Consider the following 19,254-nt stretch of genomic DNA (forward strand, 5'->3'; position numbering starts at 1 on the left):
CCCTGTTAAAATGCCAGGTTTTTGTGATATATAAAAATGAGACCACAATAAATAATTTCAAAACTTTTCCCACCTTTAATGTAACCTATAACCTGTACAATTCAATTGAAAAACAAACAGACCTGTTGGGGGAAAACAATATAAAAAATAAAAAAAACCTACAATAAGCTGGTTGTTGAAGCACCTTTTGATTTAATTACAGCATTCAGTCTTCTTGGGTAGGAGTCTATCAGCATGGCACATCTTGACTTGGCAATATTTTCCCACTCTTTCTTGCAAAAGCACTCCAAATATGTCAGATTGTGAGGGCATCTCTTGTGCTCAGCCCTCTTCAGGTCACCCCACAGATTTTCTATTGGAATTAGGTCTCGGCTCTGGCTGGGCCATTCCAAGACTAATTTTCTTCTGGTGAAGCTATTCTTTTGTTGACTTGGATGTATGCTTGGGGTCATTGTCATGGTGAAAGGTGAAATTCCTCTTCATCTTCAGTTTTCTAGCAGATGCCTGAAGGTTTTGAGCCAAAAGTGACTGGTATTTGGAATTGTTCAGAATTCCCTCCACCTTGACTAAAGCCCCAAGTTCCAGCTGAAGAAAAGCAACCCCAAAGCATGATACTGCCACCATCATGCTTCACTGTGGGGATGGTGTTCTTTTGGTGATGCGAAGTGTTGTTTTTGTGCCAAACGCACCTTTTGGAATTGTGGCCAAAAAGTTCAACCTTGGTCTCATCAGAACATGACACATTATCTCACATGCTTTTGGGAGAGATGATCTATATATGAATGCAAATTTTAGCCAAGGCCTGGATGTTTTTCTGTGTAAGAAAAGGCTTCTGTCTTGCAACCCTACCCCATAGCCCACACACATATGGAGAATACGGGAGATTGTTGTCACATGTAGTACATGACCAGTACTTGCCAGAAATTCCTGCAGCTCATTTAGTGTTGCTGTAGGTCTCCTGGCAGCCTCTCTGACCAGTTTTCTTGTCTTTTCATCAATTTTGGAGGGACATCCACTTCTTTGCAATGTTACTGTTGTCTCATATTTTCTCCACTTTTTGATGACTGTCTTCACTGTGTTCCATGGTATATCCAATGCTGTGGAAATTTTTCTGTACCCTTCTGACTGATACCTTTCAACAATGAGATCCCTTTGATACTTTTTAAGCTCTCTGTGAAGCATGGTTTTTGCTGTAGCAGGCAACTGAGAACGTCAGGAAAATCTTACTAGGACAGCTGAACTTTATTTGGGGTTAATCAGAGTCTCTTTAATTGATGGCAAGTGTGTACCCAAGAAGACTGAATTATCAAAAGGTGCTTCAACAAAGTATTAGTTTAAGGGTGTGCACACTTATGCAACCAGCTTATTGTATGTTTTTTATTTTTTATATTTTTCCCCCTAACAGATTTGTTTGTTTTTAAATTGAATTGTACAGGTTATAGGTCACATTAAAGATGGGAAAAGTTTTTAAATTATTTACTGCGGTCTCATTTTTTCATACCACAAAAACCTGGCATTTTAACAGAGGTGTGTACACTTTTTATGGCCACTGTACATACTTCTATTGTCACAGTGCGAGAACTGTCAGGCATAAGTGTGCAGGAATCTTAGCCAATGAAATTCCCATGATTTATTTATTTATTTATTTATTTTAAATTTGTTAACCGGGAAATTCCGACTGGACCAGATCCATGTTCAGTAGAGGCCCAGGGAGAAAAGCTCCAGCATCAAGTTATACAAATACAGTACACCCAGCATAGTACACAAAACAGGTTATATCATGTATGCCGAGCATAGTAATATAACAAGAAATTAATAAAAACGCTCCAGGTAAAAGAAGATATAGAACAAAGGTAAAAGACAATGTCAGTTACGGTAAATCCAGCATAATACACAAACAGGTTTTATCATATATGCTGAGCATAGTAATATAACAAGAAATTAATACAACACTCCAGGTAAAAGAAGATATAGAACATAGGTAAAAAGACAATGTCGGTTACAGTACATCCAGCATAATACACAAAACAGGTTACATCATGTATGCTGAGCATAGTAATATAACAAGAAATTAATAAAATACTCCAGGTAAAAGAAGATATAGAACATGGGTAAAAAGACAATGTCAGTTATACATTGGTAAGAGAAGAAAATTTATCAAGAAAGATTCTATAGTTAAAAGTACCCTTTCAGATGACCAAGCCTACAGGGGATCAGAGATCCAGCATGTGATCAGAGAGGAGTTTGGGGAGTTAGTAGTAGTATGGGTAGGGTTATATGATACAAGGGCATAACCAGGCACTAAGAAGGTGCGGTTTGAGGAAGTTTTTGAATATGGATGTGGAGGGGGCAGTGGACACGGGTAGGGGAAGAGTTTTCCAATTTCTGGCAATGGTGTGGGAGTACAGCACTTTCCCTGCATTATTGTTAGCCTTGGTGATGGAGAGTACAGATTTTTCACTGGATCTTAGGCACCGGTTTGCAGTATAGACAGTAAGTAGGTTGGATAATGAAGGTTTTTTTTCAGGATATTTGAGAATATTGTAGGCTGTGCCCAGCTGGTGACAGGCTTATAAAGAAACTCCAACATAAATAACACAAGCTATGCAGTATACAGGAAGTCATATCATCTATGACATTACAGTTGTATATTTTGATCTATATAGTATAGGAAGGCATAAATATGGACAAAAATGCAACTGCACCCCCACAATTAAGGGGAAAAAAAGAATTCTGCATACTAATCACTGGGCAAATTGAAGATGAACTTTCACTCAACTGCCAAGTACATCTCTTCTATCGACTTCTGCTCCTATCATGGCTGTGTCCTAACTTCAACAGTGTGACCTAAATTGGCAAGCCACCTGAGCATTTCCTTTCAAGTTTTCTCACAATTAACCCATGAAATCTTAATCTTTTTCTCATCCAATACTGCTTTTCTTAAGTTGGCTAGGAGTAAAAATTAAATTGGTGGTGGTCCTTTTGGTGTGTGTGTGTGTGTGTGTGTGTGTGTGTGTGTGTGTCCAAAACATAAACATAGTCAAGAAGTGGAATGCTCTGCCTTATAAAAATATAATTAGTCCCACGGAATTCACAAGTCTCAATGTAACTGTTCTTGCTTCTGATTCACCACATAATCTGATCAGAATCTTCTACCTTATCCAAAATACAACTAGTCACTGGGAAATCAACAGACGTACCCATACATAGCTCCAGAGAGCAGTTTGTTTCTGTATTAGCAGAATAATCTGAACTCTCCTCCTTCCCTTTTAGTCTTCTATTATCTAACCATTATGTGCAAACCTCTCAATCATCCTCATTTGTCAGGGAGGCCTATAAATTTGTCTCACATTTTTGCTTCATCTCTACTAAAACTGGACACTGTTTTCAGAAGTTCTAAAATAATAGATCAGTATTTCAATCTCATCTGGGGCCTTTCCATATTTATTTTTTGCTTTTTCCTTAATTATTGAAGTACAGGGTGACAAATAATTGTGTTACATTTTAACACACATAGTAGTTAACAGAATGCACTTATGTTGTTTCATGCATATATCATACACTTGTATTTAGATCATCAATCCCCCCCCCCCCCGCTTGTTTATACTGGAATTATATACATACGTTATCAGTCTTTAACTAGGTTATTATCTTTACATTTTTTGCCCGGCTGTGGTGGTACAGCGGTTAGCATTGTTGCCTCACAACAAGAGGTTCTCGGTTTCGTTTCTCGTCTGGAACGTCTTCCGTGCAGAGTCTGTATGTCCTCCCTGCGGTCGAGTGAACTTAAGACATGCAGATAGGGGCGCAAGTGTGTGTGTGTGTTTGTGTGCCTTCTGTGAAGGTTGGGTGCTGGGCTGGCAACTAGACACTGTACAAATCCACTGCCAATCAATAGCAGACCGGTGATCTGCTGTGATGACCCTTAACTGGGAAAAGCCAAAAGACTGCACTATCGTTACACTTTTTTACTTATTCTTTCTATATTCCCATTCCTTTTATTTCTATAAACCAACTCCCTTCTTTTACGCCTTTACTCCCGTCTCCCTTTCCACACAGATTTCCCTTCTGCTAGACAGAGGAGCAGCTGCCCCATCAACATCTTGTGCAGATATCAGCCAGCGCCCCGCCTGAGGTAGCTCTTCAATAGAAGAATGGAAAAAAAAACGTCCCTGTAATAACCCAATCACTGCAGTCTAGCGATTGTATTATTACAGCAACATCCATGCCCCTTCCAAGCTCTCTCTTCCATTGAAGAGCCCCCCCCCCAAAAAAAAAAAAAAACGCCCGACAGTAGTAACCTGAAGGCTGCATTGCAGCCACTGGATTACTACATTTATATCCATCCTCTCCCAAGCCTTCCGCTGAAGAGCAAAAAAATAATAAAAAAAGTTCTTCCCTCTAATAACCTGAGCATAATTGGGTTATTACAGTTGCATCCACCTCCCTCCAAAGCAAAAAAAAAAAAAAAACACCCCCCCCCCTTTCACCCTCACCCAGTTACTCATCTGCTGCTAGATTTTGTTTGCTTTTTTCTGCAGCTATACTATATAATCTGGTAGTTCTTAATATCGTTTTACAAACTCCATTTTTCTAGTTTGTATGCCTGTTACCTGGCAACCTTTACCATACAGTAACATGTTTACTCTTTGCTGGTTTTATGTGCATTTATGCAAATATTGTCTACTTATCTCTAATTTGGTTAATGCGCACCTTAATTGTAATAAACACAGGTTTTTACCTGGATTAATATATCAAATCTCCTCACCCTGAAGTCAGACAGACAATAGCAAAAAAAAAAGTGTTAATCTGAAAACTGAAATAAAGAACACATACTCTCACAAAACACCTGTCTACTACAAATCACTACCAATGCTACCTGCTGTTTTATCAATCTAGTCTCTTAAGAGATCATCACTGCATCTCTCTACTAAAAGCTAACTACCTCCCCCTACCAGAAAGATCTGTACTCCTGTTAGTGTAACTTACCCTCAGAAATATATGATAGCATTACTGCCCCACCCTGGGATTTAAATTACAAGTTATGTACTCTCAGTATTCACTGACCAACAAGGTATCACCACTACACCGTAGGGAACAGATGCTTTAGGCAAAACTGTATTTGCATCTGGAACAGGACCCTTAAGAAACTAAGACAGGAAACAGAATACAATGCATTCTGCAATATTTATGACCACCTAAAAGGCAACTATAAATGTTCCAGTTTTACAGACAATGACTAGTCTAGCATTAACCTCTAGCCTAAAATATCCAAATAAAATTGGTTCCCACTTCTAAAGGTGGCTCAGTTCCACAAACGTATATCAAACACTATAAGTATGTAAATATGTCTCTACTTGTGTATTAGTCACTGCCCCTCACCTCTCTCATGTCCCTGCTCCACAGTGTTACTAAACAAGCATGTTTAACAGCACCTCTACCTTATTTTCTACATCTATTCCATACTAGGATTATCTAGTCCAGGGTGTGACAGAATTCCCTTCTGAGGTAGTTATACCAAAACTGCACAATGAATGCATTTCAAATTAGCATTAGTAGTACAGCTGCATAACAAATGTACTTCAGATTTGTACTGCTCTAACCTGGTGCACATTTCTTAAATTCTGAACTCCAAAACTATGTAAATGTTTAATATTCTTCAATATACTTTGCACTATATATTCATACAAATTGTTCGTGCACCACCAGCCGGGTCAGGGATATAAAGGGTCCAAGGACCAGCAACTCACCTGATTAAACGCAATAAATAAAACAGGGACAGCATGTGATACTGATTACTGGGCTACAGCCTCACCCCTTCCCCCACAAAAGCAACCAAAAAGTTATTAAATATTCAGAAAGGGGATTATTATTTTTCATTTAAGTAATAGTCAGCCTTCCTATTTCTTCCTCAGTTGCTTTAAACTCCTCTCAGTTATCCAACACTGAAAAAAAATCACCCTAGTTCACTTCCAATTAGGATTATTTCACCAATCTGTTGTCGAAGACGTCAGAAATGTCGCTCCACAAGGATCTCACTGGGCTGCTGCATGAAGCGGTGAGGAGTCCTCCTGATCGGCTCAGGCCACCCAGGATGGCTATGACAGCTTGAGACTGAAAGCACCAGAAAGACTGAAGATAAGAGTGCAGCGGCACTAATAATGGGGACAGACTTTTGAGTATGTTGTTTTAACAAGCACTCTGTCTGCTACTGCCAGCATGCAGAAAGGCAAACACTTCAAATGTTTTTAAGTGTGTAAGTTGATATATAGTGCGTGTGTGTGTCTGTGTGTGTATTTTACATATATGTACAATGTGTGTATATATGGAGGTTAATGGAAGCTCTAAATTGTCCCAGGTTCCACATTTTATCTCATACTTTTAAACTGTTGTAAAGTTTGTGGTTTTCTGGCAAACATCTGATTTTTCACAATTCATAGCCTTCAGCAAAAGCACACTAACACAAAGCTTGTTATTCTAGCAGCTTTTAAAGTAGATAAGAGCAATAGCTGTCCACGACTTTGGTCCTTTGCCTTCATTTTATTAGTTTTCTTTTTAATTCTTGAACTATGAAGTAGAAAAGTATGAGGGGGTTGAAATGGGTTGCACAGTATATTTTGACAGCACTGAACATGAGATAAATTCCTGTGTCAGTTATATTTGTACATTAATTTGATGGCAATCAAACATCAGCCATGTACAGTCACAGCCATACAAGTGACAGTAATAGTTTGTGTGTGTGTGTAATTGTGTATGTGTGTGTGTGTGTGTGTGTGTGAGGGACTGCATGACATACATGCTCACAACTAAATTCACAGAATGTCCTTTTATCTTTTGCTTCATATTTTAGTCTGTCCTGTCGCTCTTCTTATGTGCATTAAGCCGGCATTGAGACTTGGGTGTTCATTTAAGTGGTGTATTGTATACAAACAAATCAGGATGAATAGCAGGAACATTGAACTTTAACTGTCGGACTACATACTTGCATGCTCACACACTGGCTGCTCACTCAAAATGGCACTCTTGCTTGCATGTGCTCAGTACTTACATGCACAACTGACTCACTGAAAAGCTTCTTAAAGGTATATCGCACACACTGATCTACATCCTCCCTCTTTACTGAGCTATCTCATGTAAACAATGACATTGGAATAGGCATGTAACTATACAGACACTAAAAGAAAAACAATCATTTCCAGGTTGCTGCGTACCTGGAACTAAGTTACGAGATGTGACCTGATCACGTGACATAATAGTTAGGACTAGGTTTAGCAACAGGGATAGTCACTGGGGAATGTTCAGCTTGAGGAGTCTCAGGGATTTTCTCAGGAATGGGGATTACTGATGGAATGTCCTCTGGAACAGGAACATTGGATAAGTCACACTGAGAACTAGAGTCTTTGTCACAAGCAAGATGCTGTAACACTGGTTCAGATACTAGTAATAAATGCTTCTGATTTTGTCTGAATTCCACTCCTTGTGATTTCACAATGTATGATCTCGGCTCTTGACACACCTTTCACAAATCCGATGTGATCAAAAACTTCTGATGTCTGCATCCTCACTATCTCCCCTTTTTGTAAAGAATGGAGCAGTTTGCTGGTTTTATAATAGTAAGACTTCTGGGACAAATACTTTTTCAACAGTTGGGCTTTTACTGCTTTGTTGTTTTTAGCACATGGAACCAATAAATTACTGCTGATTGGTAGTGTGGTTTTGGTTTGTCTTGACATAAAAGTCCCTGGGCAGGCGAACCAAGAAGAGTATCATGAGGAATGTTTCTGAGATTTAACAAGTTGAGAAAAACATTGGTATTGTCACATCTGGATGTCTCTAACAGCTGTTTTGCACTTTGAACTGCACGTTCAGTCAAGCTGTTTGACTAAGGGTATCCAGAACTACTTGTAATATGAACAAAGTCCCACTCTTCTGCCAATCTCTTGAACTGCTGACTTGTAAACTGTGTACCATTGTCAGAAATAACTCTGTGCGGACTACCATGGACAGAAAAATGTTGCTTCAACTTCCTAATGACAGTACTGGAAGTTAGGTTGAGAAGTAGGTCAATCTCAAACCAATCTGAATAAGAGTCTGCTAACACCAAATAATGTTGACTATTCCACAACCAAAGTAGTTCAGGAATCTGGCTTAAATGAAGTGGTTCTGCGCGGCTTTGTACCATTACATAGTGAACAAGATGAAAGTACTTTATCAGTATCTCCTGACACACAAGGCCAAAATACTAGACTTCTCACCCGTCTTTTGGTAGAATCAGTTCCTGGGTGGCCACGATGCAGGATCTTAATATACTCTTGTTGTAAGGACTTTGGAACAATCACCTTAGAACCTTTCTTGATGACACCATTGTCTGACAAAATCTCATCTCTGCATGGAAAATAAGGTTGCATTTCTACTGCTAAAAAGATTGCTTTGAAGGCCCATCCTCAACTGATAAAATGGTCAAGCTGCTGGGGAACTGGATCTGAAGCTGTACAAGTTCTGAGCTCATCAAGACTTGTGGAAGAAACATTTCTCATTTCTCATTTCCATGACCTCAAAATCAAGTTGCTCATCGTTATGCTGTTCTGTGGCTTTTCTGGGAGATCTGGATAAAGTATCAGTAAGATAAAGAAGTTTGACGTTTGTGTAAACGAGTGAAATTGTACTTTTGCAATTTGATCATTATACACTGTAGTCTAGCTGGAGCTGCATGCATAGCCTTTCTCTAAATAGTAACAAGAGGTTGGTGATCAGTTTCGATCTGGATAGAGCGACCATAAATATAATCATGGAACTTCGAACATACAAACACAATTGCCAAAACCTCTTTCTCAATCTCAGCTTATTACATTTCAGTCTGGGTAAGCGTTATCACTGCATAGGCTAATGTTCTAGCCTATTGAAGAATGACTGCACCTAGACCAAACTTAGAAGCATCACAGGAAAGAGTAACTGGTTTGTGAACATCACAGTTGCTAAGAGTTGGTGGGTTAGCAATTTTCTGTATCAGAACATCAAATACTCTTTCATGCTGTTCTAATCAAGACCAAATAACATCTTTACATGTCAGCTCTCTGAGTGGTGCTGAAAGTTGGCTTAAATCTGGAATGAACTTGCCTAGCTAGTTGATCATGCCAAGAAAACTTTTTAGGACTTGGACATCATCTGGAGCTGGCATCTTGAGAATTGCTGTTTGCTTGGAAAGATCTGGTCATAAGCCTGAACTGGTAAACAAGTGACCAACATAAGTAATTTCTGGAAGCTTGAATATGCACTTCTGAGGATTAAGCTTAAGATTCACTTCATATGCTCTTTTCAGAACTTCCTGAGGTCTCTGTCATGTTCGATTTCACCATTGCCTCCTACTAGCACATCATCTACTATAACAGCACAAAGACAGCCCAAAAAATTTGTTCCATTACACACTGAAAGACGTCACTGGCAGAATTTATTCCAAATGGCATTCACAGGAACCTGCATTTTCCAAATAGCATACAAAATGTGGTTAACAATGAAGATTTTCGGTCAAGCAAAATTTCCAAAATGAACTCTCTCCATCTAAGACAGAAAAAACAGTAGCATTTGGCATGAGGGCAGCAACCTCTTTGACTGTGTGCTTTGGATGATGAGGCCTTTTCAATGCTTTGTTCAGATCTCTTGGATCAATACATATTCTGATATCTGAGCTTTTCTTATGAGCTACAACCATGGAGGATACCAATTCAGTAGGTTCTTCTACTGGACAAATTACTTCTAGCTACACCATTTTGTCTAGCTTAGCGTTGACTCTGCTCAGCATAGCTACTGGAACTTTCTGTGCTGGTCTGATAACTGGGATGACCACTGGGTCTAACTTTATGGAGTATACAACTGGTAGTTTGCCTAGTTTGTCTGCAAAAATATCACCATACTCGGAAAAATAGTTTGGACAAAATTTGAGCTTTTGTCATTCAAGTTTACATGGAGGACTTCTTTATTAAGTGAAAGCAGTCCCATTTTCAAATGGTCTCTGAGTCTTAATAATGACTGCACGTGTCTCTTGACTATGAAAAATTGCAAGTCATAGCTGTTCCCAGCAGAACAGCATGAAAGCACTACTGAGCCTTCTGTCTGAATCTCTTCATCACCATAAGCAACAAGCTTTGCACGCTTTGTCAAACGAAGTTGTTCTGTGGCTTTTACTCTAGCAAATGTTTCTGCTGACTTAGCATTGCACTTTTGAGTCAGTATCTACTTTGAGATCTACAGGACTCCCATTAATCTAAACGGTACAAAAGATCTCATTCTTTGCCCACAAACCTACTGCATTGACTGTTTCACCAAACACAGAGACACCATCAAGATAAGAACTAGGGCTACAGCTTTCTAATTGATCAACTTGCCTCTTGGAATGCCCTCTTTTAGTAAAAGAATGTGCCTTATTTGATTTACAAAACCTTTTGGAATAATTCCACTTATTGCAAGAATGACACTGCTCATCAAAAACTAAGCACTTTTCTCTTTTGGGTTTATGATTTCCACCACAGTTATGACAAGTTGACTAAAGCTGGGTGGGGGCACATGTTCTGAATTTGCTGACACCCTTATGCTTCACACTGAGCATGCTCTTGAATTTGCTGGAAAGACTCTGGGTTTCCCAGGGACCTTTACAAGACCTGCAGTAGCTGCCATGTGCTTGGGCCTGTTTCTTTTAACATACTATCAGCATGAGCTTTCTCACTTGCCTTCCGCTGCCATTCTCATTTGTAAGCATACTTGTGTGTTTTTCTGTAAGCTTGTACATCTGACAAATCTCAGTGGCCTTATTTAAAGTTAAATCACCATCTCAAAGCAAAATCTTTCTCACATTTGTCATTGTTAATACCACATACAAGCCTGTCTTATCAACTCGTGTATCAAATCAGCAAATCTGCACGTTTTAGCCTTATTTCTCAAGTCAGTTATATATGCTGCAAAAGTTTCACCAGACTTTTGATCCCCTGTGTAAAATAAGTGCCTTTCCTTTGTAACAATTATTTGGGGGTTACACATTTCTCTAAATTTACATTTTAAGCACTCTGGGTCTTTCCTTCTTTAAGCCAGTACCACTATATGGTGGTCTTCCACCTCCCTTGCAAACATAGCAGGCAGGTGCATACACAAATGAGCACTCTTTCAATGGCCTCTGAACCAGCTAAATTAAGCAAAATAAATGCCTTTGTATGTACGTCTTTGTCAGAAAAAGCAGCCTGCATGAGAATATCATATTCCTACTCAAACACTCTCCAATTTTCTACAATACTGTTATCAAACACAAGTGGTGCAGGTCTGCAAAACCCTTCTGCCATGCCCACAGATTATAGTAAAACACAATGCAAAATGGCCCTTGTAATTATGTACAAATATGCACACACACCAGGTACTTGCAATAATATTCAAATGCACAATAAACTCTTTGAAATACTGTACTCTGCGAAATATGCCTTGAAATAACTGTACTTTGTGAAATATGCTTTGAAATAACTATTTTGTGAAATAACTTCATTGCACATACTTGCAAACACTTCGCACACTTTGGATGTTTTGAATAGCTTTAGTTAATATGAAAAAGTAGCACACAGCAAAAAAAATACATTCATTTTTCCCTTTTTTGTACATTTTATGCGATTCGGATATTGTTACAAATATTTTCATAACTAGTTTGAATATTTTTATCAATATGTCACAGTTTTGGATATTTTGTTTAATAAGAAATTTGTTTTGAGCTTTCCAAGTGCTTCATTTTCAATTTATAGCAAAAGAAATCATTTAAGCAAGTTTTAGTACCTGGAATTTGTTTCTGACCTGTTTTGCGAGTCGTTTGAGCAGTAGGGACGATCCACTCTTGCATAGTCCATCTTTAACTGGTTGCCTCACAGCTGCAACTCTGGATCCCATTCTGACACCATGTCGTTCTACTTGTGTGCATTAAGAAGACGTTGAGGCTTGGGTGTTCATTTAAGTGGTTTATTGTATACAAACACATCAGGACGGATAACAGGAACATTGAACGTAAAACAAACTGACTGACTGACTACATACTCGCATGCTCACACTCTGGCTGCTCACTCAAAATGGTACTCTTGCTCCTCTTACTCCTCTTACCTGACTCTACTTCACTCCATCAAGGTACCCCTTAATACCCTGATCATTGGTGACTTCAACTACCCCATCAGAGACTGGGTGAACTATTCTTGCACTAATGCACTGTCTCAATGAGTCCTCAGCTTCATCAATTCTAATGCACTAAACCAGCTCCTCTCATCCCCCACAAGGGGAGATAACTCCAGACCTGGTTCTCACCAAAACTGGCTTTCACTGCACCACTTCCAGAGTATGTTCTTCCCTGGTGAGATCAGATCATTGGACTGTCTCATTTGAAGTTTCTCTATCCCACCCAGCCGTAATCAAGCTAAAAAACTTCTCAAAAGCTGACTACAACCCCCTAAGGGAGGGTATCTGTACTTCACAGCACCGTCCCCTTGAGAGGATGCAGACAGCTATGCTGAGCAGTACTCCAATGCAGTATACAAGCACCTGCACAACTGCATGGACTCAGCCATACCCAAAAGAACTAAAACCTGCTCCTCAAGGAAACACAAACCTGTTTGATGGACATCCTCTATCAACAGGCTTTACAACAAAAGGTAGAAACTGCTGTCCAAGGGTAAAAAGGAAGAAATTTCAAATTGGAAAAACTCCCTCCTTAGCCTCAACAAGGAAATTAGATCATTAGTGAAAACCTCCAAGGCCAATTATGAATCAAAACTAAACTCCATAACAAAGGGAAGCCATAAAGTCTTCTTCAGTTATATCAGGAACTTCCATGGCAAAGCCCAGCTGTGTTCCGAATTAGTACTTAACAGTGTTACTTACACTGATCCCGTTGACTTAGCCAACCTGCTAGCAGATAGGTTCAGTGCTAACTTCACTCCCCGGTCCCCCCAAAGGCCCTTTTGACATCCTTGATATTTGTCCCACACCTCATATCTCTATAGAACAAGTGTTACAGGCCCTATATCCAAGGCAAAAAAAACAGCTTCCATGGGACCTGATAGTATTCCAGGATGTATTCTGCACCATCTCCAGCAAGAGCTGGCTTCGACATAGAGCACCCTATTCAACCACAGCCTAAGTATAGGCTTCACTCCAGCAGAATGGAGAACTGCCATTATCATCCCCTTGCACAAAGGAGGTGCCACTACTGACCCTGGAAACTACCCCCCTATTAGCTTGACAAGTATAATCTGTAAAGCCATGGAGTGTATTATTATAGATCTCAAACAAGGACATAGGCAATAGTCAAGCACTTGACCCCACCCAGTTCGGATTTGTCAAGGGCAGATCTTGCCTGTTGAGCCTGGTTGACTTCTTTGAGACTGACGGAAAGTCAGTAAAAGTCAGTATATACACCTTACCTCGACTTGGCCAAGGCCTTTGACACAATCCCCCACTCGGTAATCATCGAAAAGCTAACAACTTGGCATAAATCCCTATCTCATCAGGTGGGTGACTAACTGGCTCACCAACAGGACCCCTCAAAGTCAAAATAGGCAACTCCACCTCTGACAGCAGACCTGTCATTAGTGCAGTTCCCCAGGGATCTGTCCTGGGACTCCTACTGTTTGACATCTATTTCTCAGAGGTCCAGGCAAAGACAAAAAGGCCTATGGCTGACCCCCTAAGTACACAACCTGTTTTGAGAGGCCTGGGTACTCGGGTTGATAACAACCTTACTTTCGACCATCATGTAAGCAGCAGTGGTCAGAAAAGCCTTTTACTTAGTTCATCTCATAAGTAAAGGGACTGCGTCCAGAAAAAAGGAGGTTATTACCCCCTCTATACTCCTCCCTCATTAGACAAATAATTGAGTATAATGCCCGTTTGGAATGTACCTCTCCAAACATCTGCACCAACTGGAAAAGCTACTGAAATACCTCACAAAGAGAATTCATGGCCTCCAACGCCTGTCCTATGCAGACAGGCTCAAATCACTATCACTCTACTTGGTAAAGTAGCGATTACGCAGGGGTGATCTGTGTCTTACCTAAAAGGCAGTCTCAGACCCTGCCTTACTAAGGATGCTCCATATCCTTAAGTCTAACTCCTCAAGCACTACATGCTCAAAAGGCCTGAATCTAATATGAGACATCAACAAAACCTGCTGCAGAGACAGGTTTGTCTCCCAGAGGTTGCAGTGTCTCTGGAACAGACTTCCCATATACATCAAACAGAGCACCTTGCTGACCCTCTCTTCAAGCACAACCTTTATGAGTGGATGGGAAACCACAAATTTGTCCCAGGGGTTCCACCTGGGCCCTCACTGACATGGGCGAGAGGTCCTGACTGAGGTTCTTTTTTGGAGATAAACTCTTGGCTAGGCATGTAAGGGCCATTAGTCTAGTAACTTCCTATGATCTTGCTTGCACATGCTCAGTAGTTGTATGCACTGCTGACTCACTGGAAAGCTTCTTAAAGGTATATCATACACACTGATCTCCACGTTCCATTGTGCTTTCATCTTTTAAATATAGGATCATTGCTGTCAGCAAACAATGACAGGTCTGAGTTAAAAACAGCCTTCAGAAAAAGCATGCTAATGCAAAGCTTTTAATTCTAACAAATTTCTAAGTATATAAAGACAATAGCTGTCAAACAGCTGAAGTTTCCAGTTACAGTCATACAACTGGTTGCAACTGGTAGTCACATGCAATTGTATGTGAGCCCTGGGCACAGAAGCTGTCAACTATCCTTGCATCTGCATAATGTTCCTGATTTGTGCTGCATATTTTGGTTCATTTCTCAAAGTTTGCATTCTTTTATTTAAATCAATCAGCCTGCAAATAATGATAGACATTTGAATTTCAAATGTAACAGCCTTTAGAAAAAGCATACCATTGCAAAGCCCAATATTCAAGCACCATTCTAAATATGAGTAACAGCTTTTCTTGATTTTGCCCCATTGTCCCCCATTATTTTTTACCTTTGATTCTTGAGCTATGTAAGAGGTTGAGAGCCATATGTGAGCTGAGAAGATATATTCATTTGTGACATTTATTTGTGCATTTACTGATTTATTTGATTGCAATAAAAATCCTGTGGTATACAGTCAGAGGCATACAAGTGTGTTTGTTAAAAATGATTAAGTGGGAAATTATTTTTATTTTATTATTGTCTGACTTACAGCAAGAGGTTCTCTGGTTCAATTCTCTGCTGGGGTGCCTTCTGTGTGGAGTGTGCATATTCTCCCTGTGGTCGCATGGGTTTCCTCCGGGTGCTCCGGTTTCCTCCCACATCCCAAAGACATGCTGTAGGTGGATTGGACACTCTAAATTGGCCCTAGGTGTGAGTGTGTGCCTTCTGTGGAAGGTTGGGCGCCGGGCTGGCAACTCGACACTGTAAAACTCCACTGCCAATCATGAGTGGACAGGTGATCCACCGTGGCGACCCCTAACCGGGAAAAAGCCGAAAGAAGAAAGAAGAAGATGATCAGAAGTGCAGACGGTCAACAAATGTGACACTACTTTCTGGGTATAGGGACTGTCTACTGGGCTTTGGCCAGAATGTGTGTGATAGCAAATGACCACTGGCACGGTGGTGCAGCACAGCCATCCCACAGTACTTAGTTCTTGAGTTTTTGGCTGAGATTCCTTCTGAGTGGAGTCTGAATGTACTCCCTTATCTGGGTGTAGGTTTTATCCCAAGTTGTCTGGTTTCTACCTCCTGACCCTCAGAGGTGTATAATGCATGCTTGTGGCCATTTGCAATTTTATTTTCATTCCAATCTAACACCAGAAGAGCACACAGAAGGTAAGCCATTTTTTTGGAGGGATAGAGAGATTGACACTATTCCCAGATAGGATTTCTATAACCTTCCAAGCATCTGTCACCTCAGTTTATTGGGAACTAGTATTTTGTTAGCTTTGAACATTAAGCTTTAGATACAACTATTTTTTCCTTGAAATAAAATAAGACTGAATTTCTTTTATTACTTACAATTTGTGTTCAGACTATCATTAGAGGAAAAGGTTATTTAAAAAGAAAAAAAGAAGCTTACAATGCCCATCAGAGATTCTAGAACATACTACTACTGGCTGCCTAGCAGACCCCAGGCTAACATCTTAATTCAATTATTTCCTGCACATTTGGAGTCTTGGCTGGTGAGGGTGTGTGAAAAGTGTGCAGGAAAAAGTTAAAAGGATGACAGAATGTTATACAAAACAAGAAAGTAGTAATCAACCTGGATGGACTTGGGCTAGGATGGCTAGAAGGCCACAAGTGAGATGTAAGAGGGATACAGTGTTCAATGGGGGTCCATGGAGTCCTTTGGCTAGGGCTCCATTTCACCAACGGCTGGCCTTTTGATCTGCAGTCAGATATACTCCAAGACGTGACTATAATGAGAGGGTGTCGAGGCAGTCAGTGGATGAAAGTAACTGTCCCCATCTATTGCTTGATCATATGTAATGGTCAATCTCATGTCATAGTAGAGATCCACCCCCCCATTCCAATTATCTCTATCCATTCAGTTGCTTCCTGCAGCCCTCCACCCACCACAATTTGTGTGGAGCTACTAAAAATAAACTTTTCCTGTGGGTCATCCCCATAGCAGAAATACACAAATACTAAAAATGCTCTTCTTTAGCACTGCATCTTATTCTAAGGTCATATTAATTGGTAAACTCCCAGAAATTATTCCACTCCCTTATTTTGTTCTCACCTACTCAACCAATTATTTTGCAGCATGGCTGGTACACATGGTGAATAGTGTACATTTTGTAGCTGGTAAGATTATGTCTGGAGATGGCTTGTTTTGCTTCCTGTTCTCATCTTCTTACGATCTTACTCTTCTGCAGGCATTCTACATCTAGCAATCTTCTTCATCTCTAGCACAACCATTGGAAAAGCAGGTTAAACTGGGATGTTGCCCCAGCAGCCAAACTTTACAGGCTGCCAACCATACTGACAACCGACAAGCTGTCATTACCGTCTGTCAAAATGCTCTTCTTTGAAAGATAGCAATGCATCTTTAGCTTGCAACATATTCATTTGTTGCTGCTTTAGAAAAGAAAAAAAACAGTGCAAGGAGTCTGTTAGCTGTCACTAAGGAATGAATCTAAATTGCTCAGACTATGGGGATTGGCAAACTCAGCAACTAGAGCCCTGACATCAAGCACCAGCTTTATAGCAGATTGCTCCAGCTTTGTCTCAAAAACATTAAAAGTATAATATGATCAGAGAAACTGCATTTCCGAAGTAAAGTCTAGTGAATTACATCACTTCTGAATGAATGTAATTTTTCTGAGTCAAGAGTAGCAGGGCTTGGTATCCTGCATAGTGCAGGTAGGTCACTAACCCCTCCTTATCAAACTAACAACCCCTATTTTTCCATTTATCAAATTAACACCAGCAAACGGAGAATTCTTCCACTGGACTGCATTTCATCAAGAATTCATTCACTGGACTGCATTACAGCAGGCTATACTGCAGAGCTTACTTTATTCAAAGCTTTACATGCCAAGCAAGTTTAACCTAGCAGGAATGTTTATTATTGCCATCACATACCTCTTGATGTTCGCGCTAGAATAGTTTCATCTCACTGGGTCATCATACAGAATTAAGCCTAAACAAAACAAAAAAGAAAAGGACTCAAGTTATAAAAAGGGTGTTCATCAAGTCAATGTCCTATACAGGAAAATAGGAAACTTCTGTTCATTTCTATCAGACTTATAAGATGCAAGATGTTTGATCAACGCATATTTACAGAGGCCTCAGTTTACAAAGGTGTGGAGCCCTTTTCAAAGGCACATCTACTACATGATCATAAATGAGGCTATCGGCTGCAGTCTTATGGACAACTATACCGCCCCCCAAAATAATACGTCAAATATCTATAATTAACTACTAGATTAATTTATTTTCATTTGTCATCTTGGATTACACCCCTTGAACACATAGGAAAATTGTGAAATTAATAGCTTCAAAAAATAAAGCACTGGCATAAACAAATACAGATAGCATCCTAACCTCCATAAGTAGTCTGGAGCATTTCACCCCAGGCCTCCACTGACAATGGGCTCTGTCCCAGCTGGACTTTCCCAGTAAACAAATATTAAATAAATAAGTAGTAAGCCTGCAAGGTGGGAGAAAAATGGTGTGCAGGGTATATATTAATAGGCTGTCTTTAAGGAGTGCAGAAGTCGCTGGCAGAGGTTTACACCTCTGATGCATGCAATCAGATATATAAAAGCAAGTAGTAAACACATAGGGTGACTGCAAAAGGCCTGTAAAGGCATTCACACACATGCAGAAGTTCTGCCTTTCAGTTCACCTGTAAAAGGTGCTCCACAGACATGAGAGTTGCATATGAATTATTACAATCACTGCAATAACTGCAGGAACTACATGCACTTGCTTGGGAAGACAAAATGTGGCTATATCCAAAGCCTTTGAAGAATCCCTTCATAGATAGAATATACAGACCAGTCTTGACTACTAGAAGTTCAGTTTAAGCGATTTGACTGCATATCTAAGCAATACAGATGTATCCCTTGTATACACTTCCAACGATTATTGTACAACAGACATGCACTAATTGCAACATAAGGAAAAGTGAAACACTAGTTTTCTTACATTATAGGTTCAGGTGGGTAACAGACTATTGGCCCAAAAGCCATTTTAAGCTTACCGAAGCTTACCCCACGTTTACCAAAATATTAATGATGTATCAATATCCCAAGGAATTGTTGTGGTTATGATATAGGCCTGTACACATCAGCATTCACAAACTAAAGCCTGTTCCAGAGAAAGTGTAATCTTTGACGCACATACCCATCCCCATTTACATGTCCTCTTTATGTTGCAGACAATGTTTAGATCCCCAGAACTGGTATTTGTGATGCCATTTGTTTTATGGATATGTAAAAAAATCAAAATCAGCTATAAATGTAAATATGACATGTATATTACACATTATAAGTATTAAGTATATTTGTGTAACAACTTGCCATAACAGTAGATGTCCAACAGATCACTGTTGCACTATTCCAAACTGTTGTGTTGTCTCACCAAATAAACTGGACATCTGGATGGAGAACCAAAGCCTAAACCTTCCATAGACCCATACAGATGGCATATTATCTAAACCCATGGGCATAAGGGAACACAAGAGGACATAGAGGTGCAAATTCTCAGACCATCTCCAAGCCAGTAAGCCTGAAGAAGTTTGAGAAAAAA

The 19,254-nt window shown here is 39.8% G+C and overlaps 1 protein-coding gene across 1 annotated transcript in view; it reads right to left on the bottom strand.

The window, feature by feature from the left end:
* The window catches only part of LOC122801251 (beta-galactoside alpha-2,6-sialyltransferase 1-like), a 1,163,740-nt gene that overhangs the window by 430,435 nt on the left and 714,051 nt on the right, over positions 1-19,254 (bottom strand). The window contains exon 4 of the mRNA XM_044070803.1: positions 17,584-17,641. The gene's annotated coding sequence lies outside the window, so the exon portion shown is untranslated. The remainder of the gene's footprint in view (positions 1-17,583; positions 17,642-19,254) is intronic.

The sequence above is a fragment of the Protopterus annectens genome, chromosome 4.part1, assembly GCF_019279795.1.
Source record: "Protopterus annectens isolate FY-2018-M chromosome 4.part1, PAN1.0, whole genome shotgun sequence".
Classification (NCBI taxonomy): domain Eukaryota; kingdom Metazoa; phylum Chordata; order Ceratodontiformes; family Protopteridae; genus Protopterus; species Protopterus annectens.